The sequence below is a fragment of the Trichosurus vulpecula genome, chromosome 2, assembly GCF_011100635.1.
Source record: "Trichosurus vulpecula isolate mTriVul1 chromosome 2, mTriVul1.pri, whole genome shotgun sequence".
Taxonomy (NCBI): Eukaryota; Metazoa; Chordata; class Mammalia; order Diprotodontia; family Phalangeridae; genus Trichosurus; species Trichosurus vulpecula.
Genome location: NC_050574.1, coordinates 387,267,700 through 387,283,016, shown reverse-complemented (window position 1 = coordinate 387,283,016; position 15,317 = coordinate 387,267,700). Strand labels below are relative to the sequence as shown.

At 40.3% G+C, this 15,317-nt stretch overlaps 1 protein-coding gene across 2 annotated transcripts in view; it reads right to left on the bottom strand.

Annotated features, from left to right (window-relative positions):
• REV1 (REV1 DNA directed polymerase) overlaps positions 1–14,998 on the bottom strand; it is a 135,370-nt gene extending 120,372 nt beyond the window's left edge. The window contains exon 1 of one of the 2 annotated variants that reach the window (XM_036745700.1): positions 14,455–14,998. The gene's annotated coding sequence lies outside the window, so the exon portion shown is untranslated. The remainder of the gene's footprint in view (positions 1–14,454) is intronic. The other variant, XM_036745701.1, reaches the window with a different exon arrangement.
• Between the last annotated feature and the right edge of the window lie 319 nt (positions 14,999–15,317).

The window sequence follows — 15,317 nt, the reverse complement described above, 5'->3', positions numbered from 1 at the left end:
AACTTGTTCAGGGTCACAGCTAAATATCAGAGGTGAAGCTTTTTTTATATACATTGAACTTGGCATAAACTGCGTTTCCATGCCACATTTCCTCTTTATGCTGCTTCACTCTAGTCATTATCCTCATTTCCTTCCACTGCAACCTTGTATTCTTGCTTGCTGGGAACTAGGCTTCTATGATACTTCTTAACCATCTCCACACCATGCTGCTGGACACATCCTTTCCGAACTGGAAGTTCCCCTTTATAAAGGTGTCTTCCCTCATTAGAATGTAAGCTCCTTCAGGGCAGAAGCTATCTTGTTTGCTTATATTTGTATTTCCCAGTGATCAACACAATGTTAGCAAGCCCTTAATGTTTTAGTTTGTCCTGTAATGTGCTTAGTGCTTATGGAGATCTTAATCAACCTTCAAAAGAAACAAAGAACTAACAGAACTCAGAGGCCCTATAAATAATAATTGGGGGTGGGGAGGGAGCAGAGCCAAGACAGCAAAGTAAAAGCAGGGACTTGCTTGAGCTCTCCCCCAAATCCCTCCAAATACCTGTAAAAAATGACTCTAAACAAATTCTAGAGTTACAGAACCCACAAAATAACAGAGTGAAACAAATCTCCAACCCAGGACAACCTGGAAGGTCAACAGGAAGGGTCTATCATACCAGGCTGGGAGTCGGGTGCAGTCCAGCATGCACCACATTGCCACAGACCAGGCTGGAGCAGGCCTCAGGGAATTAGATCACTGGCAGCTGTGGTGATTTCCAGACTTCTCAAGCCACAAGCACCAAAAACAAAGTAGAACGTCACTGGGGAAACTCTGTCAGATCTCGGTGAGAGAAAAGCCAGCCCCAGGGCAGTGGAGGTGGTGGAAGCAGAGGCAACAGCAGCAGCAAGGGCAGCAACAACAGCAGAGGAGTGGCAGCTGCTTCCAGAGTTCCAGGCCCTTGGACAGAGGGGGGATCTAGTGGCAGAACAAAGGAGGATTGCAAGGATCCCTTGGCTGGCACTGAGGCAGGATTCTCTTGCTTTGCCCTGCACTTGGATCTGGGTTGCAGTCCTAAGTGGCAGTCCTGGGGTGAGGAGGAATGCTGGTGTGGCAGAGCTTGTGGCGGCTGTGGAGAGGGAATCCTCCTCATAGTTTCAAGGCAGAAAAGAGTGCTTGTGGTCACTCACAGATCAGAGCACAGGCCAGGAGAGGAAGAAACACCTCTCCTTTGATCATACCACCTTAGAAGAACTGAAAATTTACAGGTGCCTAGAAGTATCTCTGAAAACAGCTGTGCAAAACCCCTGAAGACAGAGCACTCTCCACTCTGGAAGCAGAGTCTTACCTTGGTGAAGAGCTCAAAAGTCATGTAATTGGCTGAGAAAATGAGCAAACAGAGTAAAAAAACTCACACTATAGAATCTTACTTTGGTAACAAAGAAGATCAAAGCATACAATCAGAAGAAGACAACAAAGTCAAAGAACCCACATCAAAAGTCTCCAAGAAAAATATGAATTGGCTGCAGTCCACGCAAGGGCTCAAATAGGAGTATGAAAATCAAGTAAGAGAAGTAGAGGAAAAACTGGGAAGAGAAATGAGAGTGATACAAGAAAATCATGAAAAACAAGTCAACAGCTTGCTAAAGGAGACCCAAAAAAATACTGAAGAAAACAACACCTTAAAAAATAGACTAACCCAAATGGCAAAAGAGGTTCAAAAAGCCAATGAGAAGGAGAATGCCTTACAAAGCAGAATTAGCAAAAAGGAAAAGGAGGTCCAAAAGCTCACTAAAGAAAATAATTCCTTAAAAATTAGAATGGAGCAAATGGAAGCTAATGACTTTATGAGAAATCAAGAAATTATAAAACAGAACCAAAAGAATGAAAAAATAGAAGACAATGTAAAATACCTCATTGGAAAAAACCACTGACCTGGAAAATAGATCCAGGGGGAATAATTTAAAAATTATTGGACTACCTGAAAGTCATGATCAAAAAAAGAGCCTAGACATCATCTTTCAAGAAATTATCAAGGAAAACTGCCCTGATATTCTAGAACCAGAGGGTAAAATAGAAATTGGAAGAATCCACTGATTGCCTCTTGAAAGAGATCCCAAAAGGAAAACTCCTAAGCATACTGTAGCCAAATTCCAGAGTTCCCAGGTCAAGGAAAAAATATTGCAAGCAGCCAGAAAGAAGTAATTTGAGTACTGTGGAAACACAATCAGGATAACACAAGATCTAACAGCTTCTACATTAAGGAATGGAAGGGCTTGGAATATGATATTCTGGAGGTCAAAGGAGCCAGGATTAAAACCAAGAATCACCCACTCAGAAAAAAACTGAGTATAATACTTCAGGGGAAAAAATGGACATTTAATGAAGTAAAGGGCTTTCAAGAACTCTTCGTGAAAAGACCAGAGCTGAACAGCAAATTTGACTTTCAAATACAAGAATCAAAAGAAGCATGAAAAGGTAAACAGGAAAAAGAAATCATAAGATACTTATTAAAGTTGAACTGTTTATGTTCCTACATGGAAAGAAAAATATAATTAAGGGGTGAGAGAGAAATATATCGGGAGAAAAAGAAAGGGAGAGATAGAATAGGGTAAATTATCTCACATAAAAGGGGCAAGAAAAAGCTGTTACAATAGAGGGGAAGAGGGGGGAGGTGAAAGGGAATGAGTGAACTTTACTCTCATCGGATTTGGCTTAAGGAGACAATAACATACACACTCAATTGGGTATCTTACTCAAAGGGAAAGTAGGGGGGAAAAGGATAAGGGGGGGAAGGATAAGGGGGGGGAAAGACAGAAGGTAGGGTAGATTGGGGGAGGGGGTAGTCAGAAGCAAACACTTTAGAAAAGGGACAGGGTCAAAGGAGAAAATAGAATAAATAGGGGGAGGGATAAGATGGAGGGAAATATAATTAAGTCTTTCACAACATGACTATTATGGACATTTTTTGTATAACTATACACGTATAACCAATTTGAATTATTTGCCTTCTCAACGAGGGTGGGTGAGGAGGGAAGAAGGGAGATAATCTGGAACTCAAAGTTTTAAAAACAAATGTTAAAAATTGTTTTTACATGTGACTGGGAAGTAAGATATATATATACAGGCAATGGGGTATAGAAATCTATCCTGCCCTACAATACACTAAGGGGGAAGAGACTGGGGGAAGGGGGTAATCAGAATGAATGTCATCTTGTAGTGGAGAGTAGGGGAGAGATGGGGAGAAAATTTGGAAATCAAAATCTTGTTGAAAACTAAAAATAAATTATTAAAAAAGAAAAAAGATAATAACAAAAATAATATTCAAATATATATGTACCAAAAGGCAGAATAGCCACGTCCTTAACAGAAAAGCTAGGCAAAATGCAGAAAGACATAAACAATAATAGGAGAGTAATAATCCTTCAAAACAACATAAATTCAACAGAAACATATAAGCAAAACATCAGATCTGACTACCCTATGGAGACTTCTGAATGTAAACATTCAAGAATATACATTCTTAGAATTCCACTATACCTTTTCAAAAACAGAGCTGGAAGTCAAGTCATTTTCATTGTTAAAATTTTGCAAAACTGGGAAGTTCAAATCATAATTCTTAACTTTTCATAAGGTAGCACGGCCTTTTGTAACACAGACAGAAAACAACGGCTACAAATATAGATCAGGCAAGTTCAAAAACCCCTGAAGATTGAGATAATTGTTCAAGTGTGTTATTAGGTATAATATTGCTAGTAGACTGTTCAGTGGAATGGTTCACACACAGTGTTGTAAGTTCTGTGAAGAGATAATAATATATTAAGAAAAGAGTTTAGCACAGTGCCTGGAACTCAAATATTTACTAACCAGCTGACTATTCTTTCATTTATTTTTCTCTTCACCCTCCTTTTGTGTACAATGTCTGTATTATGAAGTAAAGACATGCAAACGTAGTATGTTGTACACGTGGTATTTGTCTTACTATTTTGTGAAAATATCTCACATTTTAGAAATTAACTGTGAAATCAAAGCTATCAAATCATGTGAAAAAATGTTCTAAATCACTATTTGAGAAATGTAAATTAAAACAACTCTGAGATACCACCTCATACCTATTGGTTAACTGGCTAACATGCTAGAAAAGGAAAATGACAAATGCTGGAGGGGATATGGAAAATAGGGACACTTATGCATTGCTGTGGAGGTGCAAACTGGTTCAACAATTTGGAAACATTCCTGAAGGGCTACAAAACTGTACACCCTTTGACCCAGCAATACCACTACTAGGTCTATATCCCAAAGAGATCAGAGAAAAAGGAAAAGGACTCATATGGACAAACGTATTTATAGCAGCTCTTTCTGTAGTGGCAAAGAATTGAAAATTAACGGGATGCTCATCAGCTGGGGAATGGATCAACAGGTTGTGGTGGTATATGACTGTGATGGAATACTATTGTGCTCTAAGAAGCAATTAAGAGGGATGGTTCCCAAAAAATCTGGGAAGACATACATGAACCGATGCACAGTGAAATAAGCAAAACCATATTATTTTACACAGTAGGAGCAATATTGTAACAATGATCAAAGTTTAAAGATCTCAGCTACTCTGATCAATGTAATGATCCAAGAAATTTCAAAGCATTCATGAAGAAAAAGGCTATCCACCTCCAGAGACAGAACTGATCAATCTGTCAAGATAGAAGCATATTGCTACTTTATTTTTTTATTTTTTTTTGTAACATGGCTAATATAGAAATATTTTGCATAACTTCTCATGTTATAGGTATCATATTCCTTGCTTTCTCAATGTGTGGGGGAGGGGCTGGAGGAAGGCAGATAATTTGAAACAAAAAATGTTTTAAAAAGTTCTTTAAAGGTCAAAAAAATAAAATAACTACAAACAATATTAGAAAGAAGAACCATTATTTCTAAGAAGGCACATAAAGCCTCATAAGTCCACATAAAATAGCCAAATTCCAGGAAGGACAGTCCTAAGCTACGGCTATAATCTGTGTACATCAAAGGGTGTAAATTCATAAAATATAAGAATTTTGTACAAATTGCAAAATCTGATTTATTTGACTTATCATACAAATTTCCTGAACACTGCATACTTTACTTAGCATACAAATAATTTTATGCAAGATACTTAAAATTAAATAAAACACTGAATTTCAGAACATATCAATTAAATCAAGTATTTTATTTCAGCTATGTTTTATATTTTCATAGCCCCAACTAAAGTTAAAATATCAAAGAAAAGGAAGTATGATTTAAAAAAACATTATTGCATTATTTTGTGTGATAGGACACAAAAGTCTTACAAACATGGTAGGAAGCTAGTAAAACTCAAAGAGCATGCTCTATATGTTCATTCTGAAAATACATACAGATATGCAGGTTTTTTTCCTGTAAAGAAACCTCAATTTAAAAACACTTAGATTCTCCCAAAATTTGGAATTGCTATCTCACAAAAACCTTTTCTTGACATAGTCTATAAAGTTATTTACTGGAATCCCAAACAAAAGCTCCCACAGTATTGCAGACACATGAGTAAACCCATGTACACTGGAAATGGTTGAACCGGTTTGTGGACTGCAACAAGAAATTTTAAAACGCAAGGAGTCCCTTTGTCAAATGATGTGATACAATCTAGAATAACTGATACTTTTTTAAACTTTTAAAGCACGTCACTGAAGAAATCAGCAGCCTTGCCATTCCTATTCAGCATGTAGCCAGATGAAACTACAGACACCTCTCAATAAAGCCAGCTCCTTGTTTTTGATCACTACGTGCATGCTGATGCCATCCAAGAAGAATTTACATGTTGACAGTCTCCTTTGGAAATTACAAAGGCCATTAACATTTTGATTATGGTAAAGTTTCCTGCCAACCACGACTTTGACTAGAAAGAAAAACTTCAAACTCTTTAAACAGACAGAGCCCCTACGATGCTTATCCCACCCTGACCCCCCTTCCCCAGACAGGAAAGGTGTGAGTTTATGTTCAGTCCTAGAAGCAATAGGGAACCATTAACAATTTTTTTTTGCCTCTGAATGAAGGTTATTTCACTTAAAAGAAATTTCAGCTCCAAATTCTCTCTCTCATTCTATCCCCTCTCCTCACCCCTTGAGAAGGGTGAGAAATATGATACCCATCATACATCATGTAAAACATATGTTCATATTAACTATGTTGGAAAAAAAGCTGAAAAATAAAAATGAAAAAAAATGCTTCAATAATGTACTTGAGAGTTCATCAGTTCTCCCTCTGCAAGTGAATAGGATTTTTCATCATGAGTCTTTTGGAATTGTCATAGATCACTGTATTGATCAGAGCAGCCAAATCTTTTACCATTAGAATACTGCTTTTACCGTGTAAAATATTTTCCTAGTTCTGTTCGCTTCAGTTTGCATTTCTATGATGCTTTCTAATACATCTGGTTTATTTTAGCATAAAAGGAAGCTTCTCACTTAGTCGTCACTCAGTGCTGTTTACACAGACATGTACTGGCAACAGACTCTTCTAATAACCCTGAAAAATTTTATCAACAGCCATAAAAGTCATCAGCTTTATCAGAAGCAGATCTCTGAATCTGTCCATTTTAAAAAAGATTTTGTCAAGAAATAGGAGCAAAATATAAAGCGTCTCTCTACCACACAAAAGTTTGCTGGCTTTCAAGATGACAAGTTTAAAGCACCTATTCAAAATACGAGCAAAAGTTGTTGTTGTTGTTTTTTTTCAAAGAAAAAAACTGACTCTTGGAACACTTTAAAAGAAAGGATTTTATACATTGGGTGGCTCACTTGGCAGATATTTTTAACTACATGAATGAGATAAACCTTTCAATCCAAGGTCCTTCTGAAGTCTGCCAATCCGGAAGAAGACAGTACAGCCTGACATCCTTGAAAACTTCCAAATGCAACTCTATCCAAGTTAGAGTTGATACATAATTCAGTCTCTTTCTTTGAAAAGAGAAATCCTCTAACTGGAAACACTTAAGAAAATCTTTCAAAAATTGTCTCTAATTTGATATTATTAAAGTTGAACCAGAGATTGACAGTGCTTTTCTTCCTGATATAAACTATCAAACATGTTGACCTAGCCAGAGATTAATTCACTGATTTTAGGATTGGGGGGGGGGGGCCCACGGGGGACGCTACAACTGGAGTTTAAATTAAAAAGTCTTGGAGAAATCTAGTGTTCCTTCAGAAAAGCCTGGTAAAGGGAGTTATGGAAGCTAATTCTATCTGCAACAACCATTGTAAAATAAACTGAATGTCCAATATTTCTAACCATCAAAATTGATTAGATATAACATGACACTCAATTACACTAGCCATATAAGGTAGTAGATCCCTGGATTTCCAATAATACACGACAGCAAAAACCTTGAAAGCACCTCACTTTATAGCACAGTTTTTCAAGGTATCCTTGTGGATAAAATGAAGGGATAGAGACAATAGGAGAGTTAAGTAGATTCAGAAATGATTGAACTACTCTATTAAAGAGTAGTCATTAACAGTTCAGCATCAACTTAGAAGGAAATTTCTGGCAGCACCCAAATATCTATGCATAGCCCAATGTTGTTTAACCCCTTGGATAAAGACAAAAATGCCATTTTGACCAAATTTACAGATGATGCAAGCTAACAAAATGGGTAGCAGAATCAGGATCCAAAAAGACCTAACAGGCTATATAAAGTTGAGCTGAATCTAAAAAGGTATAATTTAAATAGGGATACATACAGTTATCTGGGTTCAAAACAGCACATTTCATAAGCATAAGATGAGGGAGACATGACTAGGCAATAATCTGTCTGAGAAAAGATCTGAGGGTTTTAGTAGGTTGAAGTTCATTACGTGTGACATAACAGTCAGAAAAACCAAGATATTCTTAGACTATATTCAGAAATGCATGATTGTCTCTCCTATATCCTTTTTAGCTCTAGGCAGCACATTTTAAGTAAAGACTCTGATAAGCTGGAGAGCTCTACAACAAGGTGCTCAGGATGGAAAAGAGCCTTGAGGTCATGTCATGAGGATTAATCAAATGAACTAGGTATATTTACACTGGAGAAGGTGTGAAGGCAGAGAGTAAGGTTTGCTATAATAGATGATTTCCAAGTATTTGAAAGACTGTTATATGGTAGAGTAGGATTAGACTTATTCTGCTGAGTTGTATATGGCAGAAATAGGAGCAATGGGTAGAGAATGAACAGGCAGATTAACCCCAAAGTAGAATGGACTGCCTCGGGAGGCAGTTGGTTCTCTCAAACCATAACCGTTCAAGTAAAGGTTACATAGCCATTTATTAGGTATCGTTCAACTATCAATTAGACTAAGATGGCGTTGGAGGTTCCTTCAGATTCTGCAATCTTACAAAGTACAGTGAATATGGCCAAAATCATTACATTCTGGATTTACCATAAATTACTTCTACTTAATGAATCGCTTTACCTTCCTCAAAAAACCCTACCACCAATGAATACAAACAAAAATCACATAAGACCAAAATAGTTTTTCAGGAAATTATTTTCCTACATCTGTACAAAATTATCCCATTTTTCTGTATTTCCTAGACTATCTTTTCAAAGATCAGACACGCAAGTGAAATGCAGATACCTGTTAGAAGGCACTATAGTCAATTAAGAGTTTGTGCACCTTACTCCTCAACCTACATACTTGACACTTGTACTTAGGTAGTATCTAATGATTTCCAGAGGCAGTTATGTGGCCTTTAACTGATAACAAGAAAAAAATGATACTTGTAGGTAAGCAATATCCACTAATTTCAAATGACATTTATGTGGTCTTTAAGTGGTAACTAGAAAAGCTAGACTTTTTTAATGGACATAAATGTCTCAACTTCTAACCATAAGCCCAAATATTTTCAATTAAAGTGCAAAAATTCACAATTACCAATTGTTATTGACACTGTGCAACTCTTGAGACCACTAGAATCTGACCCTTTGCCCATTCAGTTGTACCTTAAAGACCACCAAGTTTTTCCATCTGCTCTATAGCTGAACCTCCCATATGTAACTCCCCCATTAAAAAATGAGCTCCTTGAGAACAGGTACTATTTTTGCTTTTTCTACCTGCATCCTCAGCATTTTGCAGAGTGCTTGAGATAGTAAGAGAATGACTCCAAAACAGTGACAGACAACACCTCAAACAAAGATACAACCTGGGCACAACTCAACTACAATTCTTAGGAGAGACAAAGCAAGAGTCCCCCCGCCTCTCCCCCCAAAAAAGAGAGGTTAAAATGTTTAATAAACGTAATAAGTTCTCTAGCAGAAAATACTGGGGAAAAAATGAGAGCTATGGAAGAAACAACTGAGAAAAGAATTAACAACTTAGCACAAGGAGCGCAAAACTTTGCTTAAGCAACAAATTCCTGGAAAATTACAATGAACCAAACAGAAGCTAATGACTCCATGACACAACAAGAAATATTAAAACTAAGTCAAAAGACTGGGAAAAAATAGGAGAAAACAGTAACAAGTGATCTGGTAATAAGGAGAGGAGAAAAAAATTGAGAATTGGTATACTACATGAACACTACACAGAGCCCAGGAATCACATTTCAAGAAATCTTCCAAGAAAACCATTCATATCATTTAGAACCATAGGGCAAAGTAGAAATAGAGAGCATCCACTAATAACCTGCTGAAAGAAACCCCAAATTGGAAACTTACAGGAATATCACAGCCAAAATTCAGAGCTTCCATGTCAAAGAAAAAATACTGCAAGCAACCAGAAAGAAAAAACTCAAGCATCAAGGAACCACAGTCAGGATTTCAAATGATTTGGCAGCCATCATTACAAAGGAGAAGAAAGCTTGAAATATGATATTCCAAAACACAAAAGATATAAAAATAGGCTTATAGTCAAGAATAGCTTATCTAGCAAGGCAGAATATAATCCTGCATAGGGAAAACAAAAAATAGATTTCCAAGATTTCCAAAAATGACTGATGAAAAGGCCAGAGCAATGTAGAAATTGTGAAGTTCCATGTGAAACAAGAAAAGGTGGGGCAGGAAGGTGGTGCAGTGAGTTGAGCACCAGCCCTGGAGTCAGGAGAACCTAAGGTCAAATCTGGCCTCAGACACTTGACATGCTTACTAGCTGTGTGACCTTGGGCAAGTCACTTAACCCCAATTGCCCTGCCTCGCCCCCCCCCCCCAAAAAGAAACATGAAAAGATAAACACAAATGAACAATGGAAAGGCCTAAACAAGGATCAACTGTTAAATTCTAATATGGAGAAATGATAAATGTGTCCCCTCTGATCCCTATGACAGGAGTCATAGAGTCTAACAGACACAAAACCTGGGAGTGGTTCTGTTATATTTCTGATGATCTTAAAAGAAAAAATGGAAAATAGCACTAGGGGAAATTAGGTGCAATGTTTAATTTCATGGCAAATACTATGCAGAAAAGCAAAATAAACTGGGGGAGGAGGAACAAAATCAGTGCTTAATTTAAACCCTTAGTATTTGGTTAGAGTTCAGATTGAGGCTTGAAATGGTAAAACACTTTCCACAAAAAAAAACATTTTATTATTAACAAGTGCACTACGGAGGTGGGACCCTACCTACTCTTTAACACTACTACAGCTCAAATTCAAAGTATTTTGTTGTCAATACAATGCTATTTATGTCATTATTTGCTTCTCCCTTACCACCCATTTCAGTAATTTTTATTATTTAAGAGCAATAGAAAGAAATCTGGACTTGGGAGTTAAGATACAAAAATCAAAATTCCATTCCACTAATACTGTTTGCTGTGAGACTGCAGACAAGTCATTAAATTTGAGTCCCCATTTTCTCATCTACAAAATGATGTATACTTTATAGCCTTAATTATATATGTAGTGCAAAAACAATTGTCATCTGTAACACACTTTGAGTAATATTTCTAATATTCTATTTTGTGCAGGATCATACTGAAATAATTGCAAACTGGATGTTCCTCTATAAGGCAGAATATAAGAAAACAAAATAAAGCCCAATGCACATGAACCACATATTTACATCACTCCAAAGTACCTGAAGAAGCCTCTGATAAGTTATTATTTATTTCATGATACTTTGAATATAAGTAAACAGGCCCTTAAAAAGAAAAAAAAAATTGCATTGTATAATTTGATTTCAAAAAAAATGAGTTTTTAAAAATATTATTGGCAGCTAGGTGGCGAAATAAATAGAACTGGGCTTAGAGTCAGGAAGACCTAGTTCAAATCCAGCCTCAGTGACTTAAGCTAGCTGAATGACCCTGGTAACCACAAATCCCGTTTGCCACAGTTTCGTCATCTGTAAAATGAGGATAATAACAGTACCCATCTGACAGGATTGTGAGGAAAAAAATGAAACAATTGTTAACTGCTAAGGACAGCACTTGTCACACAGTAGGTGCTCTATGTTGGCTATTACTATTAACATTTTCCTTCCTCCTGATTTGGTCATAATAGCAGCTAAAAACAAATTTAAAGACTTTTAAAACCCTAAGTCCCCATGTACAGTCAACCCTTACACTATTAAGAGAGGACTTATGCTCAGAAAGCCCTTTAAGTACCATTACTATTTAAAGAAATGCCTAGGGCCCAGAGAATTTAAGTGACTTGCCCAGGGGTAGAATTTGAACCCAGGCCTTCTGGGTTCCTAGACTAGCTTATTCTCTTCTTTGCACCATGATGCCTTTTAATATACATGACCAGTTATAAATTAGTATTACATATCATATGGCAGGAAGGGATTATTTTGTTCTTCTCTTTATACCCCCATGTCTAGCACAGTTCTTCACTCATAACTGATATTTAAATGCGTCTTGATTCAGTGACTAATGTATTCCAGCATCAGAAAGATCTACAATGCTGAGCTTCAAGCTGAGGATCAGGGATGAGGCAAGTTTAGAAGGTGAAAGCCCTAGAATAAAGAAGAAAGTGAAGTTCAAGTGAGGAGCCCTTTGGTTACCCAAAAACATTAAGTAACCAAGGCAGAGGGTAAGTCCATGTCTCCCAGCTTCACCATCTATTGATAACTGCACTTTACCATGATGTGTCTCAGGACCAGATACTAAAGTTTTTCTATAGGAGAGTTAATGGTAGATATTGAAGGAATAGATATGAAACAACATTTCAAATGCTTAAATGCCAAGCTAAAGAACACAGATTTTACCCTAAAGGCAACAGAGAACCACAATTTTTTTTTTTAGGGGAAGGAAAGTCAAAAAACAGCATTTTAGGAAGATTACTATTGGCATCAACAGGCCACATTTGCAATAATCAATGAAAAAAGCATGTATTAAGCACCTACCTGCCTTCAAGTAGCTTACACTCTAATGGGAGACAATGTAAACTGCAAATCATAAGTCAATACTCAAAAAACACGGAGTAGATGAAATATGGTCCTAGAGGGGAAGGCACCTGAGGGGCAAGGGGGAATTTTGGCCACCTGTAATACGGGTTCTGGACTAGATGCTTTCAGAGGTCTCTTCCCAGTCTAATCACACCCATTAAAAGAATGCCATATAACATCAATAAAAACCTTTTATGGACAATATTTTTTTTGAAGCTCCTTCATTTTAGATCATTTTACCCCCATAGTCTACGTAGAAAGTAGGGCAACCATCATCAACACTGGCTGGCAAGAAAATTAGATTAGGGAACAGGCCCCCTTGAATTATTTGAAGATAACCCAGGATATCACAATGCCAAGGCTAGAAACCACTGCCCTAAAAGATGCAATGCAGTCTTCCTGTGTACACATCAGAGAAGGAACAAGGTTATGATTTGATCATTGACTTATAGTTGGAAAGGTTCTCAGATGTCATCTAGTACGTGATAAAGGAAATGAGATTTTCTCAAAGGTAGTTTACACAAAAACTGTAATGCTCCATTAAAAGGGTTCAGCAATGTGTTTATTTGAGTTACTAATTGTATCTATAAGGAACCTTTCCTATATGGAAGGAGAGATCAGGCATTATAGGGATACACCACAAGAAGTAGACATTGGGGAGAAAGGCCACAGTCAGTAGAGAAAATATAAATATTTGCATAAATTTGATAAAGTTAAATGTTGGTAAGAGCTCAATTCAACCACAGGTATTTATAAGGTACCTACTATGTGCCAGGCACTGACTATGGATACGAATGAGAATGAAACAATCCCCACTCACAAGGAACTTACATTCTAATGTTGAGAAACAAGTACACATAGAAGTATACACAGAATAACCATAAAAAAAATATTTAGGTAAGAACTAATGAGGGTCTGAGCTAAGGTGGTAGCTGTGGTAGTTAGGGTCAGGTGTATGATTTGTGAGACACACAACAGGCAAGGTCTGGCAATTGACTGGTTATGTAAAGGCATGTGAGAATGAGGAGTTGAGGATAACAAGGTTACATTTCTTTGCTAGCACCATCTGTGGTATGATGTGGTATTAAATGGGAGAAGATATCCATTTCTAGGCATACAAGGCCTGGAAAAATTTAATAGTGTGTATGGAAGGGCATGAAAAGTGTTTGCATGCCTATAAGCACCTAGGGAAAAAATAATTTGAATGAGCCACCCCTCATATAAAGGGGACAGAAAAAAAAGAAATTTCCAGCCTTCAGAAATGCACTCGAGCGAGGTCAGGGAGGTGAGAGATATATGTGCAGAGGTTAGTGGAATTGAGTTTGCAGTAATATGCATACATACAAGTATGACAACCGAGGATGCCAGGTTTATGTTCAAGGAAAGAGATAGGAATATTGTCCAGGGTAAAGTGTAAACGCAGTGAGGTGATGCAAAGGATGGAGGGTGGAGGTTAGCGCTTTGGAAGGGGCTGGCTGCAGTGCTGTGAAGGGGAGGGGACATGGAGGGGGGGATGCCTAGGCGGGGTAGTGCCGTCATGTGGCGTCCGTGGTGCTGAAGGAAGACAGGCCACTGCGGGGCTCCAGTGATAGGGCTGAAGGGTGGGACGGCCCCTGACCCCGAATTGGTCTGTTTCAGGGCAAAGCAGGTGAGGCTAGTCGGCAAAGGACAAGGGTGCAAAGGGAGCGCACGCCCTCCCCTCCCCGTGGGGGTGGGGGGGAGTCACGGCGGTGGGGGATGGGGGGAGGTCACTCGTTACATAACCCGGCAGCTGCCTGCGTGTGCGGCTGGGGAAGCGGAGGCGCAAAAAGCAGCCTCCTCCTCGGCTCCTCCCTCCCCCCCAGGACCGGAGGAGGAGCTGAGGCGTGGGGAGGACCCCGGACCCCTCCCCCACCCACCCCAGGGTCTCCGGCGGCGGCTCCGGGAATAGCCCGTTTCCCTCCCCTCCCCCACGGCCACGGCCACGGCCGCCGCCAATGATTAGGTCCCTGGCGGGTCTGCCGGGAGAGGAAGGGAAATCGCCGCCACAGCCCCCTGAGCCCATCCCGATCTCCGTCCTCTGCCCCTCCTCCCCAGTCTGTGGCCCTTGGGAGGGGAGGGAGGGGGTGTCTCACCTTTCGCTCTGCCCCAGACCACCATGCCCGGTCACAGCGGCCGCCTCCTCCCTCACTGGCTCCGTCTCCTCGGCTGCCGCCACCACTGCTGGGTCCCTTCGGCCCGGGCCGGGATGGGAAGGGGGGAGGGAGGGAGGGGAGGAGGAGGAAGAGGAGGAGAAGGGGAAGGAGGTTGGGGGCGGGGTGGGGAGAGTCACATCGCTCGCGCCGCGTCCTCCATCCCGGGCGGGCCTCGGCGGGCTCGCGCGCTCCCCGGCTGCCTCGCTCTTCGGGCTCCTCCTCCGGCGGTGCGCGGGCTCCGAGCGTGACCCGCTCCCACAGCTACACACACACGTACACCCACGCTCACACGTCTCGCACCCCTTCCCAGGGCGACCCCTAACGACGGGAGCCGCGCGCGGCACCAAGAAACAGCCCTGCTCCTTCTCTCGCTTCCCTCCTCCCGCTCCCCTCCCTCCGTCTCCCACTCTCTGTCTCTCCCTTTAGTAGCTGCAGCCGCCGCCGACCGGAGATGGCTTTTCCCTCCGTGGGCACGTGACCGTCTAGCTCGCGGACAAGGCGGAGGGGGAGAGACTGGGGGGAGGGAGTGAAGGCAAGGGAGGGGGAGGAGTGGGGAGAGAGGGGCGGTGAGCGCTGCGTCCCGGCCCTCGCCGCAGAAGCGGCAGCCCTGGCATCCAATGACTGGGACGGGCTGCGCAGAGGACCCGCCCACCGGCGCGGACGCCCTCCGCAACTCCGAGGTACTACCCGGGCTGCGGAGCTCCTGTTGCAGGGCCTTAACCCGCCTCGCTCTCTGCGCTAGCAAAAGGAAAAAAAAAAAAAAGAAAAAAATCTGTTTGCGTCGGGCCCGCAGAGGGGCTTGC